A 14,799-nucleotide genomic window follows, 5' to 3' on the forward strand; every position below is an offset into this window, starting at 1 on the left:
TTGGTGAAAGATTATTCCCTCAGTCTATGTTTGTGGAGGTCTACGGAATAATACACAGGATGTATAAAATGTATATGTTCTTACCACAGAGGTTTCGGTTTTAACGTTGAACAAATCGGTTATACAATCCGCTTCATATTAATTTTAAAAGTTTTGAAAATATTAACCCTTTGTGGAGGAGGTACTAGAAGCAGAAGACCGACGGGACCCAACTTCGGACTTGATATAGAGTTGGTAAAGGTAATAGATTGTGCAAAGATTGCCTCAAATCTGACACAATTTTCAATTTTTAAATACTTCAAAGGAGTTACTGATAGGTCTCATCTTCGGAATTGATCTCTGGTTGGTAAAGAGAATTAATAGTGCAAAGTTTCCTTCAGATGGCACATTTTACTCACAAAAGTTGATCCTCGTCTCTTTGGTGCATACAAGTACTTTATGCATACAAGAAATTCTACCGATCATTTTGGATCTACTATTTTTTGTCGAATAATAAAAACCCGAATATTTTTAATCAAAAGTGATTTCATGGGTTTTCAAAGTATGCTGCCGCATGATTAAAACACTGTTCACACCAATTGTCGGAGCTCTATTTTCATTCCGATTGGGACACCTTCCAAACATGGTTTTGAACGCTTCAACAGATTCTTCTGTCAATGAAGAATCGTTGACTACGCATTTATCTTGAAGTCTTAATAAGTTATTGGTTGCCATATTAGGGCTGTACGGTGGATGGCCCATTACATCCACATTTTGACCGGACAAAAAGGCGGAGATTTGAAAAATTCATATTTGAGATGAAAAACCTTGGTGAATATGAATCGTACAGTTCTTCATAATAAGGAATGTATACTGAATTTATTGATATACATATAAGGTTTTGGTGACAAGGAACGGGTAAAATTGAGAATAGATCAATAAAACGTTAAAATGTCGATTTCTCATCTTTGAAGACCTTACCTAAAATCTTATAAGCAACATTTTTGTAGAATATTGCGAGGATGAAAAATCGCATCTTGTGATAATCCGGTTCAAAAATTAAGGACGAAAAAGATACAAAAGGAATCAAGTTAGAAAGACGATTTATTCTACAAAAATTCCTCTTTCGATTTTATTGCAGAAATGTAATCCCAAAAATACATACAATAGCTACAAATGTAGATATGAAGCTATCTCTTCAAGTATAATAGGGTCGATAGCAACAAAATGATTACGCCATATCTCCGAACGTTGACATATAGTGAATTTTTTCTTCTGGGGTTTTCATATACTCACCAAGGTCATTCATTCTCAATAGGAATTGTCCATCGTCCAAAATATTGTCGCACAGTGTTATCGCAGACGTAAAACTTTATAAAAATCTGTCCACACTATAATCCTGTCGCCCACTGTGGCGTCCATTGGGCGTCTTTGAATAACCCAAACAAATGTTCCACGGAAGTATTGAACCCCATTGCAATTGTTTCGTATGAATTAATCAATAATAAAATGCATTACATTTCATTTCATATTGAATTTCTCCCAATATCTCCAAGCGGTCATAAACTATTTCTGCTCATCGCAACACTTCCGTTTTGCAAATAAACAAAACATGGATACAATTTCAATTGTATTTCTTTTTTCAGTTTTTTTTTTTCTATTTTTGGTTCATTCATTTGTTGCCAGTATTTTGAGCTTTTATTTCCTTCCATTGCGGCCTCACCAATAGCTGCTGTTGCTGCTAATCAGTTGTAATGATGATTGTTGCATTTACGTACAGACGTTTTTGTTGTTGTTGCCTTTGAGATCTGTACAAAGATAATACTAAAGCTATGATTAAACTCTGGGGTCTACACCAGACGCGCCTATGCTACTACTACTACTAAGTGTGGTGTGGTCCGTGATGGGTGTAATCTCCGGGTGCGGGCATAACTTCGTTTAATGGCTGTCTAAGTGACTAACTGAATTGCAGTAGTTGTTGTTTTTTGTCTATTGCTCTTGTTGTATGTGCGTAACGACGTAGTGATTCAAACACAATGCAATTGCATTACTTTGGTCTGAAGTTGTGCAGCAGTTGTGTTAGCCAGCCAGACAGTCAGTCAGTCAGCTCATATGCCTTGGGGGCTATGAAATATGAATCATAAAAGGAAGGATGTGAGGGGGGCGAGTTTGGAGATACTTTGGATCAAATTGCAGGCCACATGTATTTTACAGGCATTAGCAGTTGCGTTGCGTTGCATTCATTTTGTTGTTGTTTGTGGTGGATTGTGTGACTGTGGATGGTGTTGTTGATGTTTTCATTTTCAAGTTGCAACAGTTGCAGCGTAAAATGTTAATGCACTCCACAACTCACTGCCATTAAAAAAATATGTACTGAAAAAAAAAACAAATTAAAAGTGTTTGCAACCAAGAGAAACAACAATATAAATAAAAAATACGATATTTTATTTATGAAACAATATATTAACAAGTCATCATTATGTTGTTATTATCGTACTGATTTAATGGTGGTTCTTCCTTTTATTTAAAATTTAACTTAATATTTGTATGCCATTTGCACATTTTATATTTTATTTATGATTTCGGTATATTGTTTTATTTACAATAATAAAAACTCTTTGTCAGTCTTTTTTTTGGGTTCATATCTGGACTCCTGAAATACTTGATAGCACTGTGCGACAAATTTAATTTTTTTTTTTGATCAAAATAGAACATTTTTCTGTATGTAACCAAATTTAAAATATTTTTTTACAAATAAATATCGTGTTTATAATAATCTTTTCTTTTATAACTAATAGTGAAATTCGATGTAGAATAATTTTGTCTTTGACAAAATACTCCTAAGATGCAGTCTTATTGAAGTTTTTGACACATTTCATACTAAAGAAAACCAAGAATTTGTTGCCAATATTGTTAATTTTATACCGTACATTTCTAAAAAAGTGTTGAATTTAAATCTATAGTTTGTTTTGAAACTCATAAAGAAATTTGACGAAGAATATTTAATTCTTTGACACTATGCACGATTGAAATTTCATGTTACTTTCATACAATTTGTTGAAAAGAGTACCGGGGAATTTCTATAAAAAAATTCCTAATATTTTTGATTTTTTTGTTGTCCTAAAGTGACGTCTATATATTCTGTATGTATACCGATTTCTCTTGTTCAGTGACTTATACTAAGATTTAATTGAGAATATTTTTGTCTCAATTAAATCTTCTAGAACGACATCAAGTGGGAAAAATTGGTACAAACTCGGAATAAGATAGGTTTTAATTCTAAAATGAGTTGTCATATCTTAAAGATTTTTGACGTTTAGGCTGATTTTTGAGTATTGGTTTATTCTGCGACTTATAGTAAAACATTATGGCGAACATTTTTGTAGAATATTCTGAACTGATATAACCCCGTTTACAATGAGTTTTCAAGCATTCCTGAAAATCGGGCATCGAAAGGACCCCATCAGAGAGTCGACACAGGGTTAACGTATTACACAAAAATATTCCTCACATTAATACAGAAATATTTCTAAAGACAATATATGCCTAAAATTCAAAGATTTCGAGAAATCTTAATCCAAATATATTTAATGTCTCAGAAATGGGAAATACTGTCAAGGCTTTTTAGGTTACCTCCCGACGTAAACATTCAAAATGCTGATCCATAGCAATATTTTTTAGATTTTCCCTATAATTATTTTTTGGGTTGCACAGTGTAATTGTAAGGCTGTGGCGTATGATAATCGTCATAATGAACTTAAATGTTGTCAATTGTCAACGTCTGAATAAGTGTACAAGAATGTAAGTTCAAGATGGATTCGAGTCTTAGAAACTTTGTGATTAGTACTTACATCACATATATTTTAAGACCCCCCTTAATCATTTTCAGTAATATTTTACCATTTGAGGTATGTTATGGATATTTAAAAATTTTCCATCCAGCTATGAGCAAAAAAATTATGAGCAAACATTTAAGTTTATCGATTCATTTTTGTCGTCGTAATAATCCACGTCGAAAATTGTGCACAATTATCGAAGAAAAATGTTCACTATATACAGTAGTTTTAACTTACCTGTACAAACAACACTTGCAATTATATTTGTGCAGGAAAGTCAAAAGTGCAGATATATTAAATCAGTTACCGGCCTCTGAGCGTTTAAGAAATAACGCCTGTTTTCTAGTTTAAAATTTTCTGAGTAGATAAATGCAAACAATTTAAGTTACGGGAGGGAAATAGTACGTCTATTTTGGGCTGTTATCTTAAATGTGCAGGTTGGAATTGTGCACTTAAACATTATATTTGAGAGGGACTCTGAGAAAAAGTACCAAATATGTGTGTTTTAGTCAGCTAAATCAAAACTACTGTTCTTTTTTAAATTGATTTCTTGAATCACTGCAAACAACACTGCACATGGTCGTACGTTTGTCCTAAGAAACTTTTCATTAAAAAATTTTAGTTCGGTTATTTAATATAGCCTTCATAGGTGTTCAATAAAAGTTCCACAGTCTCCATTTACATCGACGTCACATAAAAATTGAACTATGCATATATGTAAAGTGTCGTAGTGTATGGCAACACGTTTCCAGTCAGCCAACCTGATTAAATTTTTTGTTTAATGTTAATTTAATGTTGAATGTTAATTTCAACTGCAATTGTTACAATTTCCTCTCCCCCTACCTAACGCCCATGTTTCGTGTTCTATTCTGGCATTTTTTTTGCGATAAACGCAATTTGTGTAATGATATTTTACGAAATAAAGTAAATTTGATTTAAACGGATTTACGCTGAAATGATTTTAACACAAACATGAAAATGGACACATACGTTAATACAAAAATATAAAACAAATATAATTGAAATTTAAAGCAGAAAAAAAAATAAACAGTGAAATAAATGTTAACAAAATAACATGGCCAACAGATGGCAGTACAAAAAAAATATTTGTGTTTTAATTTAAAACATAGGAATTAAAAGTAAGAATATATAGGGAGTACTTTTGAAATTTTATTTTTAATATTAATTGCCACATCATTTTACTACATTATTTCTATATTTCATAACCATAAACGCCGCTTCGCTTCGATTTGCCAATATTTAATTGCATTATGTAAAAATTGCAATCGGACACCATCATCCCACAGACCGTCAATTTTATTTGGGATTTGTTTGCAACCATCCTACACAGCAGCCGGTGGTTATGATTGACTCTTAAAAATATATGACGTCAATTTTTGTTGTTGTTGTGGTTTTTAGCCATGTTTGTTTTGTTGTTTATTGGGTAATAAATAAAAAAATATATATTAACAATTAATTATGATTCATTCAAATCTTGTTTGCATTTATAAATATGTATATAATTAAGTTACAGTATTACATGTTTTGTGTGTGTTGTTATTTTTTTAGATTTTAAATTAATAATCTGCAAAGTTTCTCTTCAAGTGTGGGTATAGAATATTTATATGAGTCATGACGATTTATTATAAGAGGGTTGTTTAGATATTGTTACTCTAATCTTGCGCCATCTGACATTTCCATTGAAAAGATTGACATTTCTGTAGCATAAAGTACGATGTATGGTAGGACGTATGGTCATGTGTTGTGTTGTTTAAAGTGACTTCATAAATCAATTTAATAATAAAAAGGAATGATTATTTTTACAAGATTCGGCATGAATCGATAAATTGCGCAAAACTAATATACAAATTTATCTGTGGTCACAAAAAAAAAAAAACAAAGGCCCGTGTCGATTTGGTGCTATGAATTTTTGTAAAACACAATTTTGGTGCTCATAATACTTTTATAATACATATGTGTAAAACAAAATCCATCGTGATGAATCTTTCGTCGTACCATCCAAACTTTGCACATCAAGAAAACAGTGTGTGGTCAAAGAAGATGGATTTTTATAACACCAGCCTTATGGCTAATTAGGGTATATAAACTTTGATATGGCGAAAATGTGCCTCATAAAAATATTGGTACCTGATCCTGGTGCATTCACAAAATAGTCAACCTAATATTATAACCATGGCTGTATAATATTGAAAGATGCCACGTCGGTCTACTATTTCTGGTACCACCTCCCTCACAGTGTCAACATATTTTCCAATTTGAAAGGAATTGAATGTCCGATTTGTTCGAAACATTGCAAATTTTAATACTTTTACCAAATCTACATCAATATCAAGAAGATGGGAACCATCGTTCAGTATATTTAATACCATAGGCTGAGTATATACCGACTGACACTTTTTTACTTGCTAAAAATGTTTTCCGAACCCCTGTCATATGGAGAAAACCGAACTCCTGTCATAGGACCGATTGGTCAGTATAGAGACCACAGGTATTTATAAAGACCATTTGGAATTTATAAAACCCAGTTTTCTCTGTACTAACTAATTGGTCTTAATACAGACCTATGGTCTCTCAGCACACTTGTGATGTCTATATACTTCCAATCGTTCTTTTTGCATACACATTGGTTTTTGTAAAGGCCGGTGGTCTCTATTGAAACCAATTTTACTATACAAATTCCTGTGTTCTATATAATTACAAATTGCTCTTTATACACACATGTGGTTTCAATACACACCTGTGCTCTACCTGCAGACCTGAGGCCTCTATACATTTTAATCGGCTTCTATACAGACCAATCGGTCTTTTGAAAGACCTGTGGTCTCAATACAGACATATTCTTCTTTATAAATCAAATTTTAACACAGGGGCAAATAACTGGAGGCAAATTTAATGAAATATGGATTCATATCACAACAAATGACTGGAAAACCTTTATGATCTCGAAAAATAGTAGACTAAGCACATTAATTAACAAATAATTAAAACCTAAATTAAGTTTATTAAGGTCTTGGGAACATTTCTTGGTCAAAAATAAAACCATTATTTTTATGTATCTCATCTACTTTTATTAAAAATAAAGAATCTTCAAAATAATGTTTCTTGGTGAAATTTGGACCATTTTTGGGAGTTAGAGAGATTTGAAACTGAAATTTTAATATTTTAACATGGCTTATGAACCTTTGGTACATTGAGTAGTATATCTGTCGACAACACCGGCTGACAATTTTCTATTTGTTATGGAATATTTTTCCAAGCCTTATGTGTGGATTTGTAAACAATGTCATTTTCCAAACCCTATATATTGCCAAGTACTATCAGATCAATGTTACCAAGTCCTATCAGATCAATAATAGTAAATAGGTCATATTTAATATGACCTACCGTATCATTAGCGTGAATATTTAACAAAATTCTTGCAAATATTTTAAAACAACTTTGAAATAGTCTTTTATAATATTCCCCATACTGTTTTAGGCTCCCAAATCCGCACCATGCCTATATGTGTAACTTTTGAATAGTATTTTTTCCAAATCTTACATCCACACCGATGCATTTTAAGAATATTTTCAACCATACTCGTGACATTTAAATCCATTTTGAAAGGATATTTGTTAAGACCCTATGACGATGTTCTAAATCTGTCGGCCTCTAAACTGCAGATGTCCTCTTGAATACATTTCAAAAGTTTGGGTTTTCAATACATTATCTAATAATTACGTAATAATATTTTGACTAGTATTTAATAACAAGTAGATATTTGTTTCTAATAAATTTGCTACTAATGGATTATGAGTTTTTTATTCTCGAAAAATTATATCAAGAGCAACCACATACCAAATGTCATGTAAATTTTATAAAACATAAAAAAACCCAAGACCGTTCATTATGGAGACAAGCGTTTGTTTGTCAACAGCTTATCATTGCTTGCTTGCATTACCAGTTCTTTCTCGTAATATTAAGTGACAACGACTAAGTGACGGGGGACCGATCCGATGACTGCTGGTTTCATTTCATTAGATTTAATTTAGCATTAAATGTTAATGCAGAATTAATTTAATTAAAAATTGCAAAAGACTTGTTCGTTCTACACTTGAACACGATAAAGGATTTCATTTCTTTTTCCCGGAAATTTATTTTCCCTGTGTAGTTTGTTGTGTGTTGGAAAAATAAGATATTTTTCTCAGTTAGCATTTGGAGTGTGGCAAAAGTTTTTTGTTTCAGGTTTTGAAGTGGTTTCTTGTTTGTTTCTTTGTATGGTTCATTCGATCCATCCCCCCCATATTATATGTCCCATGAAAATTCCATTAGTTTTTTTATTGAAAAATTTGCACAATCCGTAAAAGGATTTCACCACAGGATATTTTGGTTATATACAATGGAAAACTTGTGTTATGTTTTCTTTCTACACCTACACATAGAAAGTGGATACATGTGCCCTTAACAAATAATAACCAACAACTGGAACTATTTGCTTTGTCTAAGACATCGTTTACATTTCACATAACGAAGGGTTGAATGACAATCAACATCTATATCCCTGAGCAAATAACCAATGCTTAAGTCTGCATCGGACATTTGCAGATTTCCACATATGTGGATGTATGTGTTTTTCTCTCAATATTAGCTCTCTAACTCTAACTGTTTGTAAATATTTTTTCATCTTCTCCTGCTGGTTTTACGAGCATTGAACAGTGTTTTGCATTTGAATGTGGTAGCATTGAAACAGTTATAGAATGATAGAACATAATTGATATTTATAAAAGCCAGTGGTCTCTATGCAGACCAATTGATTGTCTCTATACAAACCAATTGGTCTTTATAAAGACCTGTCGTCTCTATACAGACCAATTGGTCTTTATAAAAAATTGTCAGCTATATACTAATCTGAACCTAATATTGAAGTCTCAATAGTCTTCTAGCAAAAGTAATAGGACTTCCTTTGTCGGTTTTTTGTATCGTTTAGCGTGCGTATCAAAAGTTAGTTGAGGTGAATTTTCATCATGTTCTTTATCACCGCTGGATTTTCTTTTATTAGCTTTAATTTTGCTGTATCCACAATATTCCCCACTATGAAATATAGTTCGGGTGCAATGCATTTAGTCGGTTTACTAATCGAACTCCATTCCACTATGCCAACTACATAGTTGCAATACTTCATCATCTTATTTGCAAATATACAACAATAACACAGTAATGATTATGATGTTCCTATAGTGGTTGTTGTTGTTGAGTTGATGGTAAATCACAGCAAATGAAATTTTCTACTTTTCCTATTTGGAAAAACTAATCGATTTTCTTGATTATCGTCGCTGTCATCGTCATGGTATGCATCGACACGTGGCAAATTTCATGATAAATAAATTTGAATTGATGGATGGATGGGTAGATAGATGGCAAAATTAGCTAACGTCATCATTCAACACGTAGCAATGTCATGTGACATGACCATGCCACAACCATCCAGCCAGCCACACCATCTTGTGTATTTTCACCTGTAAATAGATCGTTTACTACACACACAGGAATATCGTACATGCAAACAACACACATATCATAATTTCACAATTGTGAAATTACTAATTTTATTTAGTATTGAATTTTTATTGTTTACCTACCCCCTTACCCCCTAACGCTTTCCATGTTAATTAATTTTCTTTTTTCTTTCTATTTACAGGTATGTTTATGTGTGCGTAATGATGTAGCTGACGCATTTAATTGAATATAAGGAAGCTATGGAAATAAGACGCGTTAATTAATTTCACAATAAAGTAATAAAATATAATTACAATCCGAGTAAGACTGGGTAAGAAAATCCAGTTTAAATAACGTCCCTGTTTACGAAAATAATTTCTAAGAGGAAATCTTAAATCTAGTTGGATTTTCTGCGCAATTATATTCGAATGTATTATATTATATAATATATTATATAATATGAATACAAAAGTTCGAATTCGTTAAAAAAATAATGTTGTTTTAGCCTTATTTGAGTTCGATAAGAATTCTGAACGAGTTTAAGAAATATAGGCGAATTCCCTTCAATTCGAATCGAGTGAATTCAGAAACCTAAGCGAATTCCTTTCGAATTTTTGAAAAGAATTCGATTCGACATAATTTTATATTGTTGGACCGGCCTGAAGGAATTCTGAATGATTTCCCTCACTCCCTCTCAAAGTTTATTCACATTTGTGGTAGTGTTTAGCAGTGACCCCCTAGGATAAATCCAATTAAATGAAGACAAGTTGTGTTTAATTAAAAATTAATTAGCTGTGTAATTTGTCTTTTTGCACCTATCACAGGTGCATTGTAACAGTCCTACACAAATATATGTATATATTCTATATATTTATAACATATTGTATGTAGTAGCCTAGATTTTATTATTGTTATATTTAATGGGCGTTCACGACACGATTCAATTACTTGAATATTACAATCAATTGCGCAGCTATACTTGGAAGATTATGTTAACCGAAACCAATTAAATCGCATTTATTATATATTGAATACTTACTTGCTGATTTTCAAAATATCATTTTGGGTGGTTATTTAATATATAATAATAGCTTCAATTATGTTATCAACAAAATACGTTGCAACTAAAATCACAAAACTTCTAGAAAAATGTAATTTTGTGATGGTTGTGAAGAAATTTAAAAATTTTATTGTAATGACAATAAAAAGATATAAGAGTGATCAACAGAATCTGTGACACAACAGAGTTGTGTCACAAATGTATCCTAGATATCCCTAAAAACAACACCGGATTAAATGGTCTATTCCAGAATGAAATAAAACTAAGCCGAAATTGCTAGACAGTGGTCTAGCTCTTTTTTAAATTTATCGAAATCTTTGGGAAAGGTGCCAGAGATGATGAATTGATATAGCCGGTAGAGCTACAGAATCCATGGCGTATGGTATAAATATAAAATACGCTTTTTATAATGTATATGTTTTTGTAAAAAAAAAAAAACAATTGTGAGAAGGGACCAGTTGCCCTTTAAATACCATTTTCGGATTTTATGAAGGTTTGCACCATTGTTTGATATTAGATTTATTAGAAGGAGTGGGCCGATGGATACCATCTTCTGGCCTGGTCTAGCTTTGGAAACAAATAAAGTGATGCGAAAAGTTTAGATGAAAGCGGATCTTCAATTCGATTGAACTTGGATTTACAGTCAATTGTCCGAATGTCTGGGATTGATCTAGGTCTGGTAAAAATAGAACTATTGTGTCAAAAATTGACACAATTTTTTGTTCTGTTAAGTAATGTGATATTTATAAATATTGAAAAGGCTTAGTTCAAATATTATGTTGTATGCCAAAGTTAGCTTCAAATGTATTAAAAATAATTTTCAGCACAGTGGTTTCAATGGTTCCAATCTTCCATCAGTAAACAGGTTTGGGCCAAATATTAGGTTGCGCAAAGTTTGGTACAAATCGGCTGATCAGTTCGCATTGTACAATAAAATTATTTTAGCCAAATTTTTGTCATTTTATGAGGAGGCCAATATTCCCCATTTTCCTACTTGATTTAAACACTACGTGCAAAGTTTGGCTGATGTCGAAATCATTTATAATTTTTTTGGTTATGTGATAATATCTGACATTGTCGACATAGCTTTCGGTTAAATATTAGAGTACTTTATTCCAATTTTATAGCATCTTGGTATGTGTGAGAGTACTCGAATCTCGGGCTAATTAGTATTGGGAATTTTGGGCCGGAACTGTCGGTATATGATACGCTACACAACTGCCACTGAACTGTAACGTTCTGGGAATCTATATTCAGAGTTGGACCAATATTTCGCGATATTTTCAACCTCTTGACCGATTAGAGATCAACAGCTCATATTTTTCCCCGGTGTGAACATTTACGCCATAAGATTTTTATTTTGGTTCATTTGAAACTCCCAACATTGAAGAACATTATCAAAATAGTCATTCATCGCGCGACTTTTCTGCCCTTTAATGTGGTGATGGTAATACTAAACCGTATCAGAATAAATAGACCCCTGTACATCTTTAAATATATAACCCTCACATACAACAATATAATTGTATCAATTCAAAAACCAACCACTTATCTTTATGTTCTTCAGAGTAAATATGTAGGCCATAGCATGTAAAAGTTGTATTTTTTCACACAAAAGTTCGGGTCCATATGACACGCAACATATTGCCAAGTTGTCATGAAAAGAGCCGTGATTGTTACATTATCAAATACCATTCCTCGTGTAAAATTTAGTAAAACAGACAAAAATAAAATGTTTGGTCCTATATATTAAACGATCATTAACAAAAACAATAGGGATCATCTTTGTTGTCGATTGGTCCATAACTCTAGTCGGCATCGTATTTACAATGTATAATTGACAGACGGGCGAGCGGATACACCAACTCAACTCGATATATGACAATAGGTAAATTAAAAGGTGGGTCCAACATTTAACTGACAACATTGTTGTGTGGGGTATAATGAACAATTGGCCAAAAATTAATTTTATAATATCGTGCGAATTATGTATTAGATTTGAGGTTCGTGTGAATCATATTGAATTTTAGTTTAAGTGATGGATGTTTATTTGATTTCAGCCTTCCGATCCTCTTATTTCTCTATTGACGAATTAAATGCGTTTTGGTTTTGGGAAAAATACTTTTTGGTTTCTATTCGAACTAACCTTATCAACATTTGTGTTAGTATTGGTCCCAGTAGGTCGCCAATGATCTTATTTTATTATTACAATATAAATTGTGGTAATTTTTGAAAACTGTACACTTTCCCACAAAACATATATCCATCTATTAATTTGTGTTTGATTTTGAAGTACCCACATTATGTAAATGATGTTCGCCTCCGATCCATACTTTCACTAAACTGACACACAATTAATTAATGCCATTTCAGCTATTATTCAGGGATAGAGTTTATTTGAAATGTCTAAGCTTTTGACCGGCACTTGCATTCTATTCTTTGTGAGCCACAAACAAACAAATAAAAATTGAAACTCCAAACACACAATTTCTAAAAAAATAAACCAATGAACAGACAGACTAATGCGACTCAGTGTTGGATGAGTGTTACGATTCGAATAGATAAATTAGAGAAAAAGTAATGCATTCACACTTGCTGCGCAAAGTTGGCGGATGTTGGATTGCTAGATGGTTGGCTGGCTGGTTAGCTGGTTTGTTGAGCGTGGTTGTGATGCAGTTCAGTGAATTCTCTGTGCAGCTGCAACAAATAGCAAATGCGACAACAACACAAAAAATAATACTCGTACTAATAAATATTTATTTTGGCCAGACAACAACTTTTGTGCCGCAACATACACACATGCACACACTTATGGTGGACTCTCACTTACAGTGATACATTAACTGACAAAGCAAAAATCCAATAGATAACCAAGAATGTTTAAAAAAAATATAGAAACAACAACTGCAATAATCTAAATTTGCCTAGCTGGTTTTATGCATTCTTTTTTTTTTGTAGATGGCGTTGTCCATTATAAATAAAGTGGCAATGGTGGTGGTGGTGATGGTGGGATGCCAACCAAAAGCGGTCAGGCACTCACTGTCTGCTGCCAATCATTTGTGGTCTCTCCATGTTGAGGAATATTGCATCTAATCATAGTGCACAGTGTTTCAAAGCAGAAAAAAACTTTAATCTTGTTTTGAGGAAGTCATTTTACAGTTGATAAATGGTTGATTAAATGGCTGAAGCTAGAATCTTGAAATTTGCGGTGAGAATCTTTCTTAGTCCGAAGGTGTCAGATAAGGCAAATCAACATATAAAAGTAGGGTCGATATAAGGAGATGGTTTTGGTAGTGTGTACTCATATACACGAAATGTACTAAATAGTACTCAATTTGGTACAATTTTAATTTATAGGAACCGATGGAGCTGGAATCCTTAAATTTGAAATTAACATTAACGTTGGAGTGCAGGATTGGGATATGTAGGTAGTTTGGAATTTTTTTTTTTACTTGAGTGTACGAATAGTTCTAAATCGTAGGGGAGAGGGGGGCATAATTGAACATGTTTTTCCTTCAAGCTTCATCAAATTTTTTATTTTATAATTTTTGCTTTCTTATAAATTTTAACTAGTAGGTACATATGTATGTACCTACTAGTTACAATGAATATACATATGCCATACTTTAAGCTTGATACAAATATTTTATTACTGTTTTAATGGACGAAGTCAAAGTGTTCAAAACTGCCCGGCTTGGTATTTTTGAACGGCATGGTTTTTACAGTGTTTATGTTTAAATATATATACATATATATATATTATTCATACATATCATAAATGCATTTATTTATTAAAAACTATTTACGAAAATTAAGAAATTCAAATCAAAATTTATTAAACATAAAATGACATAAAAACAAAAATTAATATGGTGAAAAATGCCGTTAATATCGTAGTCTTATTAGCCCATTTGAAATTTTGAGAAATCGAAGCCAAAAGTTAAAAACTCCTTTTTTTACTGGAGTTTACTGGGCATGTTCAAAGGTGCGCTACCTGTGGCATTTTACGGAAATTTATAATGACTTTTTTGTAATAAATATATATGAAAGAAAATACATAAGTTATGTTTGAATAGATTATTGGAATGCAAAAAAAAATGTTTAACGAAAGAAAACTATCACTGAATTCTTCCTGCGCCCTTACAACCAAAAAATAAAAATTTACATGGCACTGCGTACATTTTGTCTACAACTGAAAAAGTTAGCCAATGTGGTTTACGCAGATAGAGAACAAGATTGCAATATACAAAAAAAGTGGTTGCCGGTCGGAAAAAATTTAAACCTAGTTTTTATGGCCACTGTTCAAAGGTGCCCCACCTTAAAAGGTGCCCCCTGTCTCTTACTATAATTGGTACACTTTGATTTTTGGGTTAACCGATAGAGCTGGAAAACTTTACTTTGGAAATAAGATTACTGTGGGAGTGCAGC

This window comes from Musca vetustissima, unplaced genomic scaffold (assembly GCF_032173495.1).
Source record: "Musca vetustissima isolate MV318-11 ecotype Yass unplaced genomic scaffold, APGP_CSIRO_Mvet_v1 utg47531, whole genome shotgun sequence".
In the NCBI taxonomy this organism is placed as follows: Eukaryota; Metazoa; Arthropoda; class Insecta; order Diptera; family Muscidae; genus Musca; species Musca vetustissima.